Source organism: Pinus tabuliformis, chromosome 3_2 (genome assembly GCF_031772625.1).
Source record: "Pinus tabuliformis cultivar Carrire ecotype Pingquan chromosome 3_2, CPIR1, whole genome shotgun sequence".
Classification (NCBI taxonomy): domain Eukaryota; kingdom Viridiplantae; phylum Streptophyta; class Pinopsida; order Pinales; family Pinaceae; genus Pinus; species Pinus tabuliformis.
The window spans coordinates 125686994-125710229 of record NC_142302.1 but is presented as its reverse complement, the minus strand read 5'-3'; positions in this window follow the sequence as shown (position 1 = coordinate 125710229).

The following is a 23236-nucleotide window of genomic DNA, read 5'->3' as shown; positions in this document are numbered from 1 at the left end:
TTCGTCCCTTTTAGGAAGATTCATGTGAGCCAAAGCCTCATCCTCAAGAGTGTTTGATGAGATCAATAAGTTATTCTACATCTTTTAACCTCTCTTCAAGTATGGAAGAGATATTTCTGACCTCCAAATTGGTGTTTTCCATTATCCCACTATCCCATGTTTTTCATTATCCCATTTTCATTAGTTCACAGGTAAGATTGAACCTTTGAGATCTAATGATTTATTTCCCTCCATGTTTCTTGTTTTTCTTTGATGAGAACTTTCCTCCCAGTAGAGGTTACTCTGAGTATCGCTTGCAGGTACTTGACTTCGATTAGTTTCTCCCTAAGGGTGCTTTAGATTTTTTCAATCATCTCGTTTCTTCATTGCACCTATATTGTCACCCTTTTCTCAACTTGTCTCTTTTCCAATTTCACCTCCTGCAGCCCCTGTTCTAACTGTGAAACTTTCAGCTGTAGGAGGCTTAGGTTTTTAGTATTTGATGTTTGGGGAGTAGCCAGAGCTTTATCAACAATATATTTGTAATATACAATCATTTTAATATACTTTTTTTCTTTCGCTATGAATTCTTCTGTCAAGTTTTCCATCTGGGTTAACATTTCGTCAAGTTCTGTATCCTTGGTATAAAAGGAAATTTTCATCATTTGCAATTGGTTCTCAATCTCCTCTCACCTCTCAAAAGCTTATAGTAGGAGGTTGGCATCATAATCCAAAATATTTTCAATTACTTTTAAACTTTTTATGTCTTTCTCCTTCTCCTCCAATAACTTCTTGAAGGAACCTACTTCTTTGGGTTGTCTGGATTGTGCCACTATCGTGTCTTTGAGTTCTTTAATTATGTTGCCTCTGGTCCTTAAAGCCACTAGTGCGATGTGGAGTTGTTATGAAACTTCCTCCAGCATAGCTTGCTTTATTCTATTGGTGGCAGTAGAATCTAATAATCATCATGCCACAGTTTATTTTGTTTGTATGTGCCTATTTACCATGTCAAAATTTGAAACTTTTTTTAGGTTAATAGACATGGAAGAAGTGTGATAACCCACTAGTTTTTGGTTCTCATTAACCTCAAGTTGTACTACTGTAAGATTGAATGTGTTGGTTTTAAAATTTGTCGATGAAATGAATCTCAGTCCAGTAGTGGGGGTCATCTCATTTAACACCTCCTTCTCCACCATCTGGGCTTGTTGAGAAAATAGAATTACTTTTGTGCCCGGAGTATGAACTGAATTTTCTCCGATAAAACTATGTCTAACATCCAGAGCTTGTGCTCAGGAATCCCTTAGCTGAGTTTTGCTGATGACTTGTTGCATTTCATTTCGTAAAAACTTTGGTGTCTATGTCTTGGCCCTTTTTGGCCTTTACATTGCACTGGGATTATTCTAACTCTAGGGACTTTGATTTCCTCTTTATAACGAGAGGTAATGTAATTATCAAGGGCTAAGTAGATTTTGTGCTAGAAGCATGAGTTGTCACTGTATCAGAGCTTGATCATCTCCCTCTCTATTGCATGTTTGTGCATGGCTCTGTTATGTAGATACCTACATCATTACCTAAATGTGGACACTTGGTGGGGAAAGAGTATTAGCAGTATTTCCACTCTCCATCCTGCTCTCATGAGCATATGCTAAAAGTCTTGCCTGCTTTCTTAAACAAAAGATTATCCTAAGAGGGTCATAGTGCCAACATTCATCATGAATTAAATGAAATAAAAGCATTTCCTTTTCAATCGCATTGACAACATTTTTTATTTTTAGCAATAAGAGGTTGAATTGAATAAGGATAGCTAAAAAGTGATACATTTTTATTTGAAGAAAAATGTAGCTCATTAACAATAATTCTTTGTCTTAAAGCTTCACAAGAAAAAATCAAGGGTGTAATAAACTTTGGAAGTCATAAAGGCTCTTTTTTGAAACCATACCTTATGATCATGGAAAAGTCAAGGTATAGGAACCAGCATCCTATACTATCTTCCTCAGTCAGCTGTAATACTCTTTTATGCTCATCAGATATTCTATCTGGGGCTTCACCAAGTAATTTAACTCTTAGATAAAAAGAGAAGAAGTCAATATATTGGGTATAAGTGTATGGAGCATGTCTCAGATATATTAAGTTTGTCCACTGGTAAATATCCATTTCTTTTTCACTTTCATATTTAATAGTTTGAAGGAGCTTAGTGGATAGAAAATAGGTGGGATAATTGAATAAAATTAAATGCACCAGATAGGAGCAATGATGACATGATTTAAAGGGGTAGCAGTAGGAAGTTCAACCACAGAAACCCTGGCTAGATATTTTGGAAAAATAATAATTATTTTGTCAAGGTTCATGGTTATTAGTCAAATGGCCAGGAAAATAGCTTAATATACTTTTGAATTGTCTATTAAAACAAAAATAATGGTAAGTAAGGAAGTCAAAATCTGAAATAAGGGCTTAAGTGAACTGGTTGGCAGAGGGAACTCCAACTTTTGCTTGGGGTTAGGTATTTTGAGCATTCTTTTAAAGAACTCATCTTTATCCTCTTCCACCCATATAATGAGTTCTATGTCAATTCCCTTATCAGTGACATCAATTTTGGAAGATGGTATGCATAACATTTTGGAAAAGATGTCCTCTTTAATTTCAAGAAAGAGGTTGTCTACATGAGAAACTATAGTTTTGGACTCAAGATTAAAATACTTAATTAGAACAAGGACAGATTTGGGGTTAAAATGTATAGAGGAAGAGCAGAAGCTAAAACCCTATATGGTTTGAGACACTCATCATCTTGGGAGCTAAAAGATAAGTAATTTGAAGTTTGTTTCAAGGTTACATTGTCTACAAGGAAAATTTGGGTGTCTTTGATACTATTCAACTCGTTGATGAAAATTTCCTTTGAGAGATCTTCAGAAATTTTGAAATTTTAGAAATTAAATCAACACGAATAAATAAAACAGAGTAATGGTGGGTTGGCAAGTACTTACTGGGCAAAATTGGCAATGGATCAAGCTTGGTTTCCTAATTTACGCAACATCGACACCTTCTATAACATAGGGGCTATAAAACAACATGCATAGAAAGAAAATGAAAAAGGGTGAATGGACTTAAAAGTTGCTAGAGAATGAGGATTAATTAAGAAAAAACCACATTAAATGGCAACCGGACACCCATGTAATCCTTACTAACTTGCTCTAAAACCAAGACTAGGTCCCATCCATCGGGCACAGTGGAAATTTTAATTAGTTTTCTATTTCAGGCCTGATGCCTAGGTGGATCGTTGATCGTGAAAGCAATGAATGGTTAGATCTCGTCAAACATAAAGGAGTGCATCAACGTGCCCAAAAATTCACGTCCAACATGAACATGAACCGTTATTATTTAGATTTATGTAAGATGAATGGCTGAGATGCATCAGGAAAAAGTGAAACACTTATCACCTAAGCACGTTTGTGCCCGATGACGCATCGGAGATGTTTATATAAAAATAAATGGTTGGGCTATTATAAATAGGATAACACAATAAGTTCATTGGGTAATGGCACTTGCTTAGAATATATGCACCTTGTATCCCGATAGAGGAACGTAGTTCATCAATTATCGAGAAAGGTTGCGATTATACTTAAATTTTCTCACCTAATAATCCAACTCGACTATTATGTCGATTTTTGTTATGGAAGGTTAAAAGGACGCACGAGATCTATTTTATGTGCGCTTTGAAGGTATTACAACTTAATATTAGTGGAGGCTTAGGATATAATAGGGAGTATGAAGTCTCCTTATTATTTATCAAGGAACAATCATCTATTCCCTACATCAAGTGGGAATGGGGATCTACTCTCTGGTTGAGAGGGAGTGATGATAAACATCACATTTGTCTTCTCGTCTTCATCTGTCATGCACTAGGCTAGGACTAATAGTCGTATGTCTAAGTGAAGGCCATGGAGAAAGAATGGTGGATGGAATATTGGATAAGCATCTGTGATTTACTTGAGGATAGAAAATCCAAGATAGGAAATCGACTCACACTCTTTAAGGATTTGACAGATATCTAAGACAAGAGCGATTGAAGAGGAAAGATATTCTTTGAGGATTGGGAATCCAAGATAAGAATAGTCCTAAAAGGACATACCTAATGAACATTCGGATGGCGTATGTACTTTGCAGAGGTAGAATGGTATCTCACATAAATCCTCCCAACCTTATGCTCCTGTATAAGAAAGAGCTTGTCAAGTTAAGGCCTTACCATGTTGAAAATGTTGGTCATGATGTTGATGCTTAAAGATGGCTTACCAATCTGAATCTTCTTATGAGAACTCTTCAGTTTGAGAATAACCTTCTAGCAGTTGTACAATTATGAATACCTCCCTAGTTAAGAGGGGGTGTTGGAAAATGTAACTAGTTTTGGTCTTCATAATTGTCAATGTACTCAAGTCATTAGGTATATTTTATGTAACAATAAAAAGAAGAAAGAAAAAATATTATTTTTAAGCATGGGTTGCATGCTCCATTTTGAAGATCATCTAGGTTAAGCATGTTCTTCATGTTTCTAGGGTTTGTCATGTCAAAAGAATATTTTTCTTGAGTCAAGAGAGTCCTTATCAATTATATAATACGCTTTTGGGCAAGTTGTAACATGCAAAAGATATTGATTTTGAGTCTAAAAAGTCCTATGAGCCTCCAAGCACAAGTTTGCCTTGGAAGATACAAGTCAGACTAAAGAAGGGTATTTGACCTCAAGAAAAGCATATAAACAGAAACAGATTCAACCTCATTCAGTAACCAATTTGATCTCTTAAGAAGAAGTTTCATTTGAAACTAGGAACATCAAGAAAAATAGATCGAAGCTCAAGGAAGCAAGGAGAAATCAAGAAGAATAAGGAAAAAAAATTGGTCCATATTTCTCTTACATGTGCAAAGAAGCTAGGGTTTATGTAGCTACTATAGGGCCAAAGATTACAGGTTGAAATTTCAGGGTCGAAGTTGAGGGGAGAAGTTGAAGCTGGAAGCTAGTTGAAGAAGAATTGTTGTTAATTTGGTTAATATTTGACCTAATTGAAGGGATTCTTGGAGGGTTGACTTGGTTCTTGGAGGAAGACTTGGTATAGGGTTTTGGGTCTTGATTTCTTATTTGAAGTAGATTCTATAAGAAGAGAAGATATTTTCTGGTTTTTCCCCTTGAGGTGTTTTTTCCCTAGCTTGGATCCTAATACTTGTGTCCATTGTTATTATTGTTTTTGCTCTTGATAATTGTTTGATGAAAAGATCTAATAAGGAAACACAAGAAGATAACTATAAGTTCACAAGCAGTTACTAAGTTTAAGGGGAATTTGAATTAATAGCTACCCTACTGTATTCTCCAACAGGTATGACACAACATAAATGAACTGGCAGATGACTTGGAAATAGAAACACATGGAAAATAGTAATTGGTCCATAGTGGCTATCACAACCCCTAGTTGATTCTCCATGTAAATAAATTAAACGAAGTTCATGGGAAACATATTTCAAGTTGAATGGTGGGTAAACATTATAGTGGGCATCACTTATGGTTTAATAATGGCTATATAAATTGGCAAAGGCATTGGAAAAGACAAAGAGGCAATAAATGATATTTAATTAAGGAAATAAAGGAAAATAGGATAAAATGGAGATGAAGAGACACAAATATCCATGCAAGGAAATTAGAGGAAAATGAAAGAAAAAGGAAAAGGAAAGGAAGATACATGATACATCAATGATAAAAAAGGAACTTGAGAATCAGTTGACAACTTTTGCTCAGTTTTTTATCAGTATCAGAAATAGAACTCCAAGAGGAGAAGAAGCAAGAACTTAGACAAGCGAGTGAGGAAAGCAAGGGTGCGCAAGAAGTTTGGAAAACAACAAGTAAGGAAAAAAATTAGTTGTGGGTTGCAGGTAATAGTGTGAAAGTGATATTTAGCATGCTGGGATTCAAATGCATGGTGCATGCACTAGTTTATTGTTTATTTTTGATGTCATTGGCATGGGATTTTCCTGGATTGGTAGTGGTTTCATCCTTGCCTTATCATTTCCTAGATAGTCATGGGGTTTTGGGTTCTTTGTTTGGTTTAATCTTTGGATGGCCAGTAGAATTGGATCCTGGTTTAGGTGGTCTCGGGAAAATTACCAAGGGTCAAGGGTGGAGATGGGATTTCTCCTGGAACACTTGAGGGATGGGTGGAGATAGGAAAATTCCTCTAGAGCTGGGAAGGAAGTCAGAGGCATCCATGCTTGTTTTGATGGTAGTGATTTCTGGATCGGTTTAGGTGAAACCACTATCGTTGAGGGTTGAGGTGGTTCGACCTCTAGAATCCATATTTGGTTCTATTTTGGTTTAACCCATATGATCCCACATTCATAATTGGAATATGGCATGGGGGTGATTGGATGAAAGAGGGAATTGGTTCAGCCCAATCTATCATCGGGTGGTATGTGAAAGTCCCTAACTTGGTTGGATTTTCATATGATTAATATGAGTTATTTCTTATTGTCATTGATGAGCACATGCATTGGTTATTATGTTGGTCTTATGGCTGATTTGTCATGGATTTTATTCTGGTTATGTGTTGATTTATATTTTGGTTATATGCATGGTTATATGGTGTGCTCTTGTTATGGATTTTTTTCATGATTTGATAAGTGATTGAATAGTTGATGAATGCATAGGCTAACAAGTGTTGTTGCAGCTACCTTGAGAGGTTATTGAGTCTTCTTGATGACTCTCAGATGAAGTTCAGAAGTTTATGGTTAGATATGCATTCATGACCTATAGTTTATATGTTTATCGTATGCTTGATGAAATTTATATCATGTATTAAGAATGATTTGGGCAAGGTCTAGCCATAGTATTAAATGTTTATACTTGTCATCATCTTAAATATGGTTCTGAAATGTTCTGGAAAGTTCTGGAAAGTTCATGGAAGTGCTCTAGAGGCTAGCCGTAAAAAGTGGCATAGATCTCACCACCGCATGCAAAGAGATGGAAGATCTTGATCATAACCACATGCAAGTAGTCTTATGGGTGCAATTGGAGCCTCATAATCGCATGCACAAAGTGTTATGAGTGTGGTTGGGGTGTCATGCTTGTGAAAATGAGTTCCAACTCAGGGATTGATCACCAGGAGTGGTTGTTAGGTTGCTGAGTGATGTAGTGTTCCTAAGGGGTGGTAGCGTGTGTTCCATTTTGTAGGCCCCACTACCATTACTAAAACTTGGAGTTCGAGACATGTCATAGTAATTCTTAGCTCATGTTTACCCTGGAGATCTTGTATAAGCGAGTAAATGTGGTAGGAGGAGGTTATAGAGTGGTATCAAAGTAGTTTCATTCCCTGAAAACTTTCCTTTGATACTAGTGGTTACGGAGTAATATTAGAGAAAGGTTACAACACTAGCCCTTAGGGTAAATGGATATTGTTATGCATGCAGGTGAAAACATGAAGGTGGGTTACACTTTTGGGCCAAATGTGGCGATGAAATTTCAAGTTTTCCTCTTTTATTGAAACGAAGCCCTCAAAATTCATATAAGCACTATGAATTTTTATTCACAGTAAAAAGACAAATTGTGGAGAACTATGTTGTTGTTCTAATGATATTTTTTACAAGAATATTTAGTGTCGTATAATATTTCAATTTTCCATTAAATAAAATGTTTGTCCTTGCAAATTTTCACGCATCTTAAGAGGTATGTGTGTGTTCCGTAGCATAAATTAGTCTAAAATATGAACATGATCTACATGGAGAGAGATAAATTTTTCATATTAATTTTTTTATGCAAAATATATTTTTTATTATTTTCCAAAGTTGGTGAAGTAATATTTCAATTGCATTTTGCAAACATGTGTTCACGTAAGGCTTTTTTCAGCTATTTAAATAAATTGAAAAACCAAAAGTACACTTTTGAATAGGACTTGTAAACGAAGATAATGGTTTTTTTTGAAATTTTTTCATTGTGTATATTTTACGATATTGATTTTTTATTCAACCTTTCTAAAATAGTTAAAAAAAATTCAAGCATTATGTTTAAAGTAAATTAGATTAAAAATATCATATGAATTCGAAAATCTCAAAATTATATGCCATTGGATAGAGGAATATTCCATGAATCCAACATAACAAACTCCACCACCTAAGGACAAATTTAGCCCTAAGTCTGATAGGGTAAAAAATGGAGTTGTAGGAAATTTGGTATAAGGCATGTTGAAATTGTTGATTTTAGGACTTAAGAGGCTTGATTGAGCGCTTAAAGCGTTCGGTCAAGTGCCTAAATTTGAAATTTAAATAGCTCGATCGAGCCATTTACGTGGTTAATAGGAGCTCAATCGAGCCTCTATAAAAAAATGAATTATCTAAAATTAAACATTTTAAAATCCCAAATCAATTTAGAATTTTTGTTATAATATTATGTAAAAACCTTATTAAATTTAATATTAATATTAAAAGAATATTATTGTTATTATTAAATTAAATGATGAAATGATATTAATATAAAATTAATATTAATATATTTTAATGTTAATATTAAATTTATCAATTTTGGATTAATATAATATTATTAACTTTAATATAATATAAATTTCTTACATTACTAAATGTGGTTGATATATGCCATAAGCAGTAACAAAAGAGTTCACCATAACACAAAAAGAGTCATACAACCTCACTCAATATATGTTAATTTTATTTAACCTATTTCTTTTATAAACCTACTAACATAATAAAATATATAATATTTTTAAAATCCTGAAGTAATCAAAACCTAAATCTACCTTTAAAGAAAGAAAATCTAAGTAGTTTCAATTGGAAGACATGAGGCGCTCTATTTATCTTTAATGGAGGTAGATGGAACATAAATATTTTGGGAAAATTTAGATAATATTTCCATGGAACATTTTGATTTTCCCTCCAGGTGAAAGTACAACACATATTTGAAATCTTGCATTTTAAATGTGTATTATATAAAAATAAATAAATTGTTGTACAACATCAAAATAAATAAAAAAATATTTGAACATAATATTTTAATTGTCAAAGTATTTTAATTTTTTTGAAATATAGAGTGAGAGATATTGGGAGAGAAGGGTAAGAGAGAGGGGGTGAGGACACAAATACGGAGAGAGGGAGAGGAGAGAGTCTCCGAGAAAGAGAGGGAGCTCAAGAGATGGAGTTGGAGGAAAAGATAGGGAAGGAAGAAGTTCAAGACATATAGAGAGAGAAAGGTGGAGAGAGAGAGAGAGAGAGAGAGAGTGACAAGGGAGAGGTTGAAAGAGAGTGTGTATGTTTTGGTGTGAGACAGAAAGACAAAGAGGGGGATATGGAGAGAACAGGGAGAGAGAATGAGAGAGGGAGGGGGATAGTCAACAGAGTTTTAGGATGAAGTTCAAGAGAGAGAGAGAGAGAGAGAGAGAGTGACATGGGGGAGAGGTATAGGGATGTGGGAAAGAAAGGAAGAGAGAGAGGAATTGAGAGGGAGGGAGAGAGAGAGATGGAGTTGGAGTTGGAGTGGGAGAGAGAGTGAGGTAAGAAGAAATACATATATAGAGAGAGAAATGTGGATAGAGATAGAGGGAGTGGTAAGGGATATGGGGGGGTGGGAGAGAGAGAGGGAGAGAGAGAGAGAGAGGAGAGTAGGAGGGAAGATAGATAGAAGGGGAGACATTGGAAGAGAAGGGGAAGAGAGAGAGAGGGGGGGAGGGAGGGAGATATAGATAGATATGGAGAAATAATTTGTATGTTTGTGGGGTGATATAGAGATATGAAGAAGGAGAGACAAAGGGAGATAGAGATATAGATAGAAGGGGGAGAGAGGGAATAAGAGAGATATAAGGAGGGAGGGAGAGATATATAGATAGATATAAAGAGGGAGAGTGTGTGTTTCTGGGTGGGTGAGATAAAGAGACAAAGAAGGAGAGATGGAGGGAGATATCAATATAGATGGATGGGGGAGAGAAATGGGAGAAAATTACTTTCACTAGATGCATTGATTTCAATGTACAGATGTTGATTTATAATCCTATTTGATTTCTTGCAAATAAGATGCATTGATTTATGTGTAGATGTTGATTTCTAATTATATTTGATTTTTTACATTAGATGCATTCATTTCATTAAAGATGTTAATTTATAATCTTGTTTGATTGAGCTTGCATTAGATGCAGTGATTTTAGTGTAGATGTTGATTCCTAATCCTATTTGATTGCTAGCACTAGATGCATTAATTTCAGTGTAGATGTTGATTTCTAATCTATTTGATTGCTTGTGGCATTAGATGCATTGATTTCAGTGTAGATGTTGATTTCTAATCATATTTGCATTAGATGCATTGATTTTAGTGTAGATGTTGATTTATCATCCTATTTGATTGCTTGGATTAGAATCATTGATTTCAACGAATATGTCGATTTCTCATAAATGATGTAACTAGATATATGGTGTACATTAATTTCAAGGTAATTAGTTTAACAATGTGCATTGATTTCAGCGTAAACACAACAAAACTATTGACGACATGCATTATAACTAAGATTTTGTAAATAATCTCAAGCAAAATAAAATCAATAAAACTTGTATTTGTAACTTTTACGTCTCCACATCTTTTAAAATTGAATATATAACTTATTTCAATCATATTTGAGTTTTAAAAAATGAATAAAACTTAAATTTCCATTATAAGGAATTGATTGAAATGCTTGGATAACTACTTGTAAATTTAGGAAAGTCAATAACATTATATAAAATTATAGAAATGTTGTCATATATTGTTGCTTGGCCTCTATATTAAATTTCAATACGATTGACTTATATCATGTTATGACTAAGCTACTGTAGATAATCTCAAAATAGATAATGTTGAATAAAACCTATTTTTTGTTTGCATAACATCTTTTAATATTAAAATTGAATAAAACTTATTCCAATCATATTTGTGTTTTTTATTGAAAAACTTTAAAAAGTTGTCCATGAATTGTGGTATATCGGTGGGTCACAAAAAAATTCATATACACACACACACACACACACACACACACACACACAAATGACTTTATAATTCAAATAATTTATTTTTAAAATTGAATTGTGTTGGGACTCACAATTGACCTATTTTTGACCTTATCTTTTGCCGTATTATTACCCTTTTGCAGTCATAAGTTGAAAGCTTTTATTTTATAATGACATATTAACCCCAAGGTATGAAGTAACCTTCCACATATCTATGTTTAATTGTTTATTTCATATTCGTGAATATCTTTATACTTATCCTTGGAAACGCTGACTAAATTGTCAAATAATTGTCTTAAGCCTGCAGGAGTTATAATGTATAGTTGTTGTAACACTAAAAACAGCAACTACGCAGTTGCTGTAACACCAGAAACAGCAACTACGCAGTTGCTGCAACACCAGAAGCAGCAACTCTGTAGTTGCTACAGTCAGCAACAACAATTACCTAAAGCAAGCTATTTTGTAACAGCCACGAACAACAGATGGCAGCTATCTAAAGAATCTTGACGTGGCATAATCAAGCGGAAGTCTAAAGAAAGAAGAACACAGTCAGCATGAACAGCATGGGGAAATGGCGAAGGAATATGAAGATCCCAAGAACACGGTCAAAGTCAGTTACCCGCTGTGTAACAGCTAAAGCTCAAGAAAAGAATGTATTATCATACTGTTGTAACAACACTCTGAATTGCTTATTTTTGACAAGATGGGTTAACTGAATAGGCTGTAATACTTTATTGTAATAGATGTCTCCTCTATAAAGAGGAGACATCTACATGAAAAAGGGATTAGTCGGTGTCTATGGTCAGTCTGTAATCGAGATTCTGAGCACATCAGCAAGTCTGAACTCTGTTGTATTTAATCTTTTTGGCAGATGAATATAAAACTGTTTTGAGCACTTAATCCCGTCTTCGTTTTCCTGGGGAATCTTGTGAGAGGGACTGGGCCCACCTTCCTCACAAGATTCACCCATTTACTTTCTTGTCAAGTGTGTAAGTGTGCAGTAGTTTCTTTTTGGTACTCTGTTTGGATTTGATAGCATTACCTCTGGTATTCTTTGTTTTGCTAGTACTCTGTTTCATTAATCACTTGAGTTTGTTTCTCACCGGTGAATGAGAGTGCAGTGTGCGTTAGTAAATCTGATTACAGGGGCAGGTGTTGAACGTCCCCATCTGGAGGATAGGGTCCTGATCCTCTGCCAACAGAGCATCCATTATTTCGCTTTCCAGATTCGTAGTTTTAATTAATTGCTTTCATCTTAACAAGTACTGTAATGACATAGCGTAAGAATTACATATACTACAACTTTTCGATGCTTTTAGACTTTAAGTACATACAGTACGCAGTAGCCTTTGAAATAAAAAGACGTTCCCTGGCTGACAATTAATGTGGTACTTGAATGTTTAATTCATAAACAATTCAACTAGCCAACATTTTGGCATCGTTGCCGGGGAAGGCAACTAAAGAATTCTAAAAGCATTAATGGTTTCTTTGTGAAAATAACAGGTGTATGAGAGGACGCAAGAAACCTAATTTTACAGGCGGCAAAGGAGGAAGGAAGACTTACATCGACGAAATCATCTCTAAGGCCGAAGCGTCACAGAGGACGAGTTCCCGGAGACCCCAGATCCAATACTCCTCACAAACAGACCAACAGACGGAGGAAGTGATAGGACCTGAGAGGAAGCTGGAAGCACCAGAGTACACCGAGGAACTGGTAGAGGAACCTGAAGAAACAGAAGACACAGAAGACAAAGCGAGTGATTCAGGGAAAATACCAATGGAAGATAACAGAACAGAAGGGAGAGGGGAAAACTCGCTCTCTACCCTGGAATTCCCTATTGGGGAACTTCCGAGAGGAACAACCCCCATGAAGAATATTCCACTCTCGGCATTACCCAATTTCCATGGGTTGTCCTCCGAAGATCCGGACGAATTCCTCTTCGAATTCGACATACTGTGTAGAAGCTATGATTACATAAGTCCTAATCAGAAGCTGAAATTGTTTCCAGCAACACTAAAAGGGAACGCACTGAGGTGGTTTATGAGCTTGGGAGCTCAGGCAATCACCACCTGGGACCAAATGAAAGAGGGATTTCTGGCTAAGTATCAAGACTACTGGCAGACAAGAGAAAGAAAGGAAGAATTGTTTAAAATGGTCCAGAAAGAGGACGAGAATTTGGAAGATTTCGTGGAAAGATTACAGTATAATCTGCAGCGGTCTGATCATCCTAATATGAGCAAAGACATTTTGAAGACCATACTGCTGAAAGGGGTAAGAGATGATTGCCTGGACATGCTGAACATGCTTGGGAAAGGGGACATTTCTAAAGAACCCTTTGATGAAATTATTAAGCTCTGTATGCGGTGTTCAAGGGGAGCGGCAGGCAGATCGAAAAGCAGAGATAATGTGTATTCAAGGGTTCAGAAGTCAGCCAGTGGAGGAGCAACAAGAGCTGAGATAGGTAACTTATTAGAAGAATTTAAAACTGAAATGCTAAGTTCTTTTGCTTCACAGATTGATGCTCTGCAGGTCAAGAAGAAACAGGCAGAAGTAGAAGCTGCTCTGGCAATTTTCTGTTCAAAATGCAGAGAAAAACATCCACTTAGAGAATGCCCACTGGATAGGATGCCTATATGCACAATCTGTGAAAAGGATCATGAAACACAGCAATGCCCCTCTCTGCCTGGAATCAAAGCAGCATTGCAGACAACTGAAGAAGAAGCTGAAGCGGTGTACCTAATGACTCAGAGGAGGCAATGGCCGCAGAGACAAGGTACGAGCTCTAATACAACATTCAATCGTTGGAATAATAATTCTCCTTTTTACCCACCCATGAATCAAATGCAATACCCACCCTTCAACACAATGAACTTTCCACTTATGCAGCAACCAAATATCCCTTTTCCTGACCCTACTATGTGGAATCCTTGGGCCCCCCAGCAACCATACTTTAATCAATGGAACCCAAACTGGGCAGCCCAACAGATACCCTTTCCTCAACAACAACAATCTCTTTCCTTACCATCTAATAATCCTCCGAATAATCAGGCAATGAGACCACAGCTGCCTGTACAACCTAACCCCAATCCGAATAATAATAAGGCCTTGCAAGTTATTGACATTCAAAATCAGTCTATTTCTCCCCTGCAATGTAATGATATCCACCTTCGCTCAGGGAGAATAGTTGAACCTATTATAGATGATATCACGGACTCTGACAAAGAAGAGACTAGAAAAGAGAAACCATCTAACCATAGTACTGAAACAGTAGAAATAGCACCTAACAATAACAACCAAACGATAGATCCACCATTCCCTGAAAGACTGGCTCTCACTAAAACACCTGAACAACCTACCTTCAATCTTTTAGGAGAGTTACAGAACTTGTATGTCAAAATCCCATTATTGCAAGCACTAAGGGATGTTCCTATATACGCTAGAACTATTAGAGACATCTGTGTAAAGAAACCTGGAAGGAAGGCTAAGGACCCCCTCACAGTTCATGTGATGGGGGAATTAACTGCCTTAATGACTGAAAAAGATTACCCTGTCAAGTATGGTGACCCTGGTCACCCTACAGTAACAGTCCAGGTCGGAAAAACCTTTATCTCTAAAGTCTTAGTAGACTTAGGAGCTGCAATAAATATCATGACTCTCGAAACAGCTCAATTGCTCCAGCTGAAAAATTTTATCAGGGAAACTCCTACTATCTTAGAATTAGCTGACCGTTCTACTATCAAACCTGAAGGGGTCATTGAAGACCTTATAATCTCTGTAGAATCCTGGAACTACCCAGTTGACTTTGTGGTTTTACAAACCAAAACAAAGTTGGGGGGTCATCCGTTGATTCTAGGGAGACCTTGGTTGGCTACAGCAGATGCTTTCATCAGCTGTAGATCTGGATCAATGACCATCTCCAATGGACAAGAAACTAAACAGCTGACCCTCTATCCCCATGCCACTCCCATGATTAACAGTGACAATTCTATATGGGTAGACTATGAGGATGAGGAAACCCAACCGATATTAACTATTGGGCAAGCTTTGACTTTTAAAGACTCCACCGAAGATGAACTAATTAGCAGTTTTATTTCTGAACCCTCTTCGGTTAATCCAGAAACATTTAATCACTTCGCTGCAATCCTAGAACCTGAATCCCAGCAGAATATGAAAGATGAAAACTTATGCTAGACGGCATTAGGCAACTCTTCCAAGAGCACAACAGTTGAAATTGAACCTGGTAAAACGCTGAATATAAATCTTGATTTGACTGATGATGAAAAACAGAAATTAATAAAGTTACTCCAAGCAAACAAAGAGGCATTCGCATGGGACTACACAGACATGAAAGGAATCTCCCCTGAATTATGTACTCATCGTATATGCATTAAGGAGGGATCTCGACTAGTCTGTCAACCCCAACGAAGAATGAACCCTAACCTCAGAGAAATTGTGAAGGAGGAACTCCAAAAACTTTTAAATGCAGGATTCATATATCCAATATCTGACAGCGAGTGGGTTTCTCCACTCGTAATCGTACCAAAGAAGAACGGGAAATGGCGAGTATGTGTAGACTATAGAGCATTAAATAAAGCAACCCAAAAAGATCATTTCCCTTTACCTTTTATTGATCAAGTATTGGATAACTTAGCAGGTAAGAAATTCTTCTCATTCTTGGATGGGTTTAGTGGATACAACCAAATCAGGATTGCACCCCAGGATCAGGACAAAACGACATTTACCAGCCCATGGGGAACCTTTGCCTATAGAGTACTGCCATTTGGGTTGTGTAATGCTCCAGCGACATTTCAGAGAGCGGTGATAGGAATCTTTTTTGATATGTTAAACGATTCATTAGAAATATTCATGGACGACTTCACTCCTTATGGAGTGACCTTTGAAGATGCCCTGCAAAACCTTGAAAAAGTACTCAAGAGGTGTATTGAAGCACACCTCGCTTTAAGCACTGAAAAGTGCCACATGATGATGAACCAGGGCATTATATTAGGTCATTTCATTTCATTTTTAGGAATCCAAGTCGACCCAGCTAAGATTCAGGTGATTCAAAACCTTCCTATCCCCAAAACACAAACAGAGGTGAGAAGTTTTTTAGGACATGCCGGATATTACAGAAGATTTATTAAGGATTTTTCTAAAATAGCTTCTCCTTTGTTTGTGTTATTAATGAAAAATGTTGAATTCAAGTGGACTGATGACTGTGAGACTGCATTCAATAAACTTAAGCATCAGTTGTCCACAGCTCCTATTTTGAGAGGACCCGACTGGGCATTACCCTTTCACATTTCCTCTGATGCCTCAGACACGGCAATTGGAGCTGTCCTGGGTCAGGAAGAAAACAATCTCCCCTATGCTATCTATTTCATTAGCAAAAACATGACACCAGCTGAGTTAAATTATACAGTAACTGAGAAAGAATTTTTAGCAGTTATTTATGCTATTAATAAATTTCGGCATTATATTACTGGCTATACTACCTTTGTGCATACAGACCACTCGGCCATCAAGTATTTAATGAATAAATCAATTACTAATGCTCGAGTCACCAGGTGGTTGTTACTATTACAGGAATTTGATATCACAATTGTAGATAGGCCAGGAAAAGAAAATGTAGTTGCTGATTTTCTTTCTCGTTTAAAAACCAATGAAAATGTTCCAGTAGATGATTCTTTTCCTGATGAGTATCTATTTGCAGTATTTGCTCACTCACCTTGGTATGCAGACATTGCCAATTACCTAGTTGCAGGAAAATTACCATCACACCTATCACACAGAGAAAGAAGGAAGATCATCCAGCAAAGTGCTAGGTACAGCTGGATAAGCGGGTGTCTGTTCCATACAGGAATAGATCAAGAAATCAGGAGATGCGTTGGGGAAGATGAGATTTATGACATATTGAAAGCTTGTCACGATGGTCCTTGTGGAGGACATTTTGCAAATAAAAGAACAGCTCACAAGGTGCTTAGAATGGGTTATTACTGGCCATCACTTTTTAAAGATGCTAAAAAATATGTGAAGGCTTGTGACAGCTGCCAAAGAATGGGCCAGCCCAACCATAGGGATGAAATGCCACTCAACCCTCAGGTAACTCTCGAACCCTTTGAGAAATGGGCATTAGATTTTGTAGGTCCCATTAATCCTCCATCTAATCAAAGAGTTTACATTTTAGTATGCACAGATTACATGACTAAATGGGTAGAGGCCAAAGCACTCATTAAAGCTAATGAAGAAGCAGTACTAACATTCTTATTTGAAGAAATCTTTGTTAGATTTGGACTACCCAGGGAATTAGTCACTGATGGAGGACCTCCTTTTAATTCTCACTGTTTCAAAGATACGCTTCAGAAATATCATATCAAGCATAAGATGACCACACCTTACCACCCCCAAGCAAATGGGCAGGTGGAAAGCACCAATAAGGTCATAGAAGCTATCTTAACAAAAACAATAAAGGAGAATAGAAGGGACTGGATTCAGCGTTTGCCCGAGGCTCGTTGGGCCTACAGAACCACTTGGAGAAACACAACAGGATTTTCACCCTATGAATTGGTTTTTGGAAAGAATGCTATTTTTCCTGTAGAATTTGAAATTAAAACCTTAAGAACTGCCTTAGCTGTTAACCTTGATTTAACTGATGCACAGACAGCCAGGTTGCAGCAGTTGCAGGAACTGGACGAGAAAAGACTGGATGTCGTCAACCAAACAACTATGATACAGCAACAAAGGAGCAGATGGCATGACAGAACCATTAAACAAAAGCAGTTCCAGAAAGGTAACTGGGCTCTTCTTTATGACTCACGTTTCGAGAACTTTCAAGGGAAGCTGAGAACAAGATGGCTGGGACCGTATGAAGTGGATACTGTTTTCCCAAATGGAACGGTTAGACTATTAACAATTGATGGAAGCAGAACACCACTGTTAGTGCATGGCTACCGACTTCGGTTGTATCAGCGGCCGGTTTCCAAAGAGGACTTTAAAGCCACTTGCATGGCAATAAAACAGTATTCTTTTCCAGGGGAACTTGTTGTCCCTCAAAGCACTTGAATTTCTATTATTTATGTAATTTTTAGGATTAGACATTTTTTTTTAGGAACTAATAAATCCTGCCAAGGAGTGCAATATTATATTTCGAGATTTTGCAGATGTAGCATGGGAAGTAGCTGAGAGCAAAGGCTTCAAAAGGAATTACTGGGCGGACTCCGAATTCTTGTTGCTGCAACACCATTTCCTGTTGCTGCAACACCATTTCTTGTTGCTGCAACACCATTTCCTGTTGCTGCAACACCATTTCCTGTTGCTGCAACACCATTTCCCGTGGCTGCAACACCATGTTGCTGCGGCACTATCCCCGTTGCTGCAACACCACTTCCCGTTGTCCCAACATTATTCCTGTTGCTGTAACACTAGTTCCATTTCTCCAGCACATTCCCCGTTTTTACAAACGTTTCCCCGTAATCCCAGTTGCCCCAACGGTAATTCTCTGTTGCTGCAACACCAATCTCGGTGCCACGATATTGCTTCCTGATCCGAAATATCCTTTCCACACGAAATATACCACCTTTCGTGATGATTACAGTACCTCACCGTCACTTCCCGTCATTATCATTATAAATCACCCATATTCCCGTGCTTTCAGATCCGCGGTAATGATTATAATTTGACAGCAGACGAGAAAAGACTTTTTGACGCAGCGATCAAAAAAAGGTAAAGGACGAAGGTACGCACGTTTATGAATAAGCATTAAATAATAGATAAGCGGAAAAAGGTTGATAGTTCCATCAAATGATTGCATTTCCCAATCATATCATTCACATGTAGGAAGGGGGGGGGGTTACCAAAGCAATTTCCATAATGGTAAACCACGCCAACAACTGCCACCCTTAATTCTCCCGGTTGTATGTAGAAACTACAGCATGTTACCATTTGTGATGAATACTCTGAGTTGAAATCGCTAGCTCGGCCCGAACTCTGAAGATTTACCGAGACAACAGCCATGGGAGGAACCCTCATCACTCATGAACCAGGCACGACAGCAGTTCTGGAGCTCTTTCCGGAAATTTACCAAATTTTCTTGCAAGCTGGATGGATAGAATATTTCAGGAGACTTCCGGACTTTGACGAGCAGCAAGTCCTGGAATTCACATGCAATTTGACAGAAGGATTCTCTGTCGTCCAAGGAATTCAAGTTCCGGTTACGGAAGAATTCATAGCCGAAGTCACCGGACTCCCAGCCACTGGAACAAGGTGGTTCAGTAGGAAGCACTTGATTCTGAACGCGCAGCAAGACTTTCTCCGTCCGGGCGAGGAAGTAGAAACCAAGGGCAGAGGTGTAGCATTGCGGTCGTTACCTCAACCATGGCCAAGAGTCGCTGAATTCATCAAGCAGTATCTAACATGTGAAGGTCGTTACCAGGTAATCTATCAGCATGACTTCGTTCTGTTAAATCACTTAAGAAATGGTCAATTATTGAACATGCCATATTATTTGCTGGGTTGTCTTAAAAATATGGCACGATATGCTATGAAAGCGAAGAATCCAACTCTCTCCCTAAAACACCATCGCCTAATCCAACTGCTGATTAACAAAGCCCTTCCTCTGAACATCCCTCCACCCCCCATTAATCCCCATCCGGAGGAAAGAATTCCACAGCCTGTGCAGGGTAGTCCTCATCAAGAAGAGGAAACTCCTCGTCAAGCTGAGGACACACCTCAGCGAGACCAGGAGCCTCCTCAACAAACGGACGACACCCCTGAGCAAACCCCTTTGGAAAACCCTCAGCAGACAGAACATATTCCCGAACAACCCCAGCAAACACCTCTGCATGTTGCAGAAAATGAACAAGCAGCAGCGGAATCAACCATGTCTCCCAAAAGAACCAATTATCCCGCCCCCATACTCAGTATCTCTACTGATGATTCCGACGATAATATCCCAATTACGCAGCTTAAGCGAAAAATGCAGCAGGCAAAGAAAACCCCAGTAAAAAGAAGAAGAACGAGGGTTTCAACCAAAGCACCCACCACCCCGACTACTGTTCCGACCTCAAGAGCCAGCAGGAAGAGAAAAACACCCCAATTCCCTGCCTTTTTACCAAAACGAAAAACGGCAGTAGTTGGATCCCCTAATTCCTCCACCTCACCATCCATTGCTTTAAAACCCCGCACTCCAGCCACTCCTCGAAACCCCTCTCCTTCACCCACAGAGGCTGAGATGCAGAGCGTTCATAGCTTCGTGGCATCATATCTTAAGACAGCTGATACACAAGAACCAGCTGCCGACACCCAGAATGATAGCGAGCAAGTGGCTGCAACACAAGAACCAGCCACTACCCCGGGTGACACACAAGAACCACCTGTGGGAAATATTGATCAAATTGACGTAGCAGAACCTCTGCCTCCACTGGAATCCACTGTCTCACAGGATCAGCCTACTATACCCGCCCTGCAAGAAGAAATTGAGTTTCTGAAAGCTCAGATTCAGGATTACCAGGAAGAGATAATAAGAATCAGGGAAGCATATCAAGAAGAATTCAGCCTGCATGTTTTAGCAAGAGCAGCGTCGGCAGCAGAGAACAGCAAAGATATCGAGTATCTGTGTGCAAATTGTGGTGAGATATATGCTCAGGCAGGGTATAGGTTAGTACAAGAACCAATAAAGGAAGCCCCCGAGGCTGAAAATGAAACAAAGGAGTCTGCTGATGCTGAAGTAAAAATTTCACAATTCTCTGCTGAGACAGAAAGACCTGTTGCTACACAAGGACCAACAGGATCTGTAGAAAAAGTGCAGTCAGGAAGCCCTGTTGACACACAAGAACCAACAGGAGCTTCAGAAGAAGTACAGTCAGAAAGCCCTGTTGATACACAAGAACCAACAGGAGCTTCAGAGGATGTGCAGACAGAAGAACCTGTTTCAGAGGAAGTGCAGACAGAGAAGCCTGTTGTTACACAAGAACCAACAGGATCCTTAGAAGAAATGCAGTCGGTGAGACCTGTTGATACACAAGAACCAACAGGTCATCCAGAGAACATGCAAGACCAAGACCAGGAACTTACTGACACACAAGAACCAGTAAGTTCACCTGAAGCTGCACAAGATCAAGAACTTACTGACACACAAGAACCAGTAAGTTCCTCAGAGGTTGCACAGGAACAAACAAAGGAGCTTCCTGACGCTATGCAGGAAGAAAAGGAAGAAGAAAACGAGGACTCACCCCGGCCTGCCCAGACTAGTATGGAAGAAGAAGAAAAAGAGACAGATTCACCATGGTCCACCAAAATCAATCTGGAGAACAATGAATTAGCCCAGCATGAGAAAGAAGCTCTGGTTAAAGATGAAGAGAGAGATGCTGGATCATCCCAGCCCACTTCAACAGAACAGATGATTCTGGTTGATGCCTGTATGCAAACAGAGCCTCCCACTGTTACGGATGCATGTATAGAAACAGAAAGCTTTCAGGAATTGAAACGTACATGGTGGAGAGAATATCACCAGTCTCAAGGCAAAGCATTTGAACAACAGAAAGGGACCTGGTTTGACCATGCTTATAAGAACTGGGAAGCACTGGAACAGTGCAGGGCCCAGTATAAAGAAATTAAGGAACTGAAACACAGGATGTCCCTGATGTTTGAGTTATGTCAAAGGATGCTCGCCATAAGGAAACCCTCCTTAAACTATGCCACATTCTTAAGGGAAAGGCTTGCATTCATTCAGCTGAAGGCCATCAAAGAGGGGAGGCCTCATCAAGTCGTCACAGCAGATCAGTTTATGAAGACTTTTGCAGAGGCACCCAAAAGCGACCAAAACCTGCTATGTGAATTGTACCTCCATAATGAGGCTGTGTCTGAAGAAAGAAACATGAACATGACACCTGTAGTAGGTGACATACAATTGAGAGCTTTCATTTCCTTTTTGGCGAATCAGCTTACCTGGCAAAATGCCTATGTCTCAGGCCTCCAAAATGAACAGAATTGTCTTTTGTGGATTCGGTCTGAACCACAGAACGCTGCCACTTTCATTTTGCAACACTTAAAAATGATAGACAATGATGACATGAAGGATCGTGTTATGAGACTGCGAACAGAGGTCCTAGCAGACTGTCAGTAGTATGTAAATACCAAAGCATCATTAGCTGTGAAAGCAAATAAACTATTCTGGGATAACTGCCCCGCAGAAAGGAAAGAATATCACCCGTATAACCCATCAAATCTGCAAGTAGCATTATCAAGGGTACCTCGGTATGTTGAATGCGTGCAACAATGTGCTGAGAATTGGATGGGATACAAATTCAAGTTCCCACTTTTATGGTTGCCGGGTGATCAGTATAAGGGTCAGTTTGGACTTTCTAACAGAGAAGAGGCAGCAATATGGAAACATATACGAACTGTTTGTGGTTTCAGAGACAAGTTTGATGTTACTCCCTACAGCTATTGTCTTAGTAATCTGCATTGTTCGTCCCAGTTCTCCAACTCAGACTCAGAGTAGACGTTGCATGGGGACATGCAATCTCTTCAGTTGGGGGGGATGTTGGGACTCACAATTGACCTATTTTTGACCTTATCTTTTGCTGTATTATTACCCTTTTGCAGTCATAAGTTGAAAGCTTTTATTTTATAATGACATATTAACCCCAAGGTATGAAGTAACCTTCCGCATATCTATGTTTAATTGTTTATTTCATATTCGTGAATATCTTTATACTTATCCTTGGAAACGCTGACTAAATTGTCAAATAATTGTCTTAAGCCTGCAGGAGTTATAATGTATAGTTGTTGTAACACTAAAAACAGCAACTACGCAGTTGCTGTAACACCAGAAACAGCAACTACGCAGTTGTTGCAACACCAGAAGCAGCAACTCCGTAGTTGCTACAGTCAGCAACAGCAATTACCTAAAGCAAGCTATTTTGTAATAGCCACGAACAACAGATGGCAGCTATCTAAAGAATCTTGACGTGGCATAATCAAGCGGAAGTCTAAAGAAAGAAGAACACAGTCAGCATGAACAGCATGGGGAAATGGCGAAGGAATATGAAGATCCCGAGAACACGGTCAAAGTCAGTTACCCGCTGTGTAACAGCTAAAGCTCAAGAAAAGAATGTATTATCATACTGTTGTAACAACACTCTGAATTGCTTATTTTTGACAAGATGGGTTAACTGAATAGGCTGTAATACTTTATTGTAATAGATGTCTCCTCTATAAAGAGGAGACATCTACATGAAAAAGGGA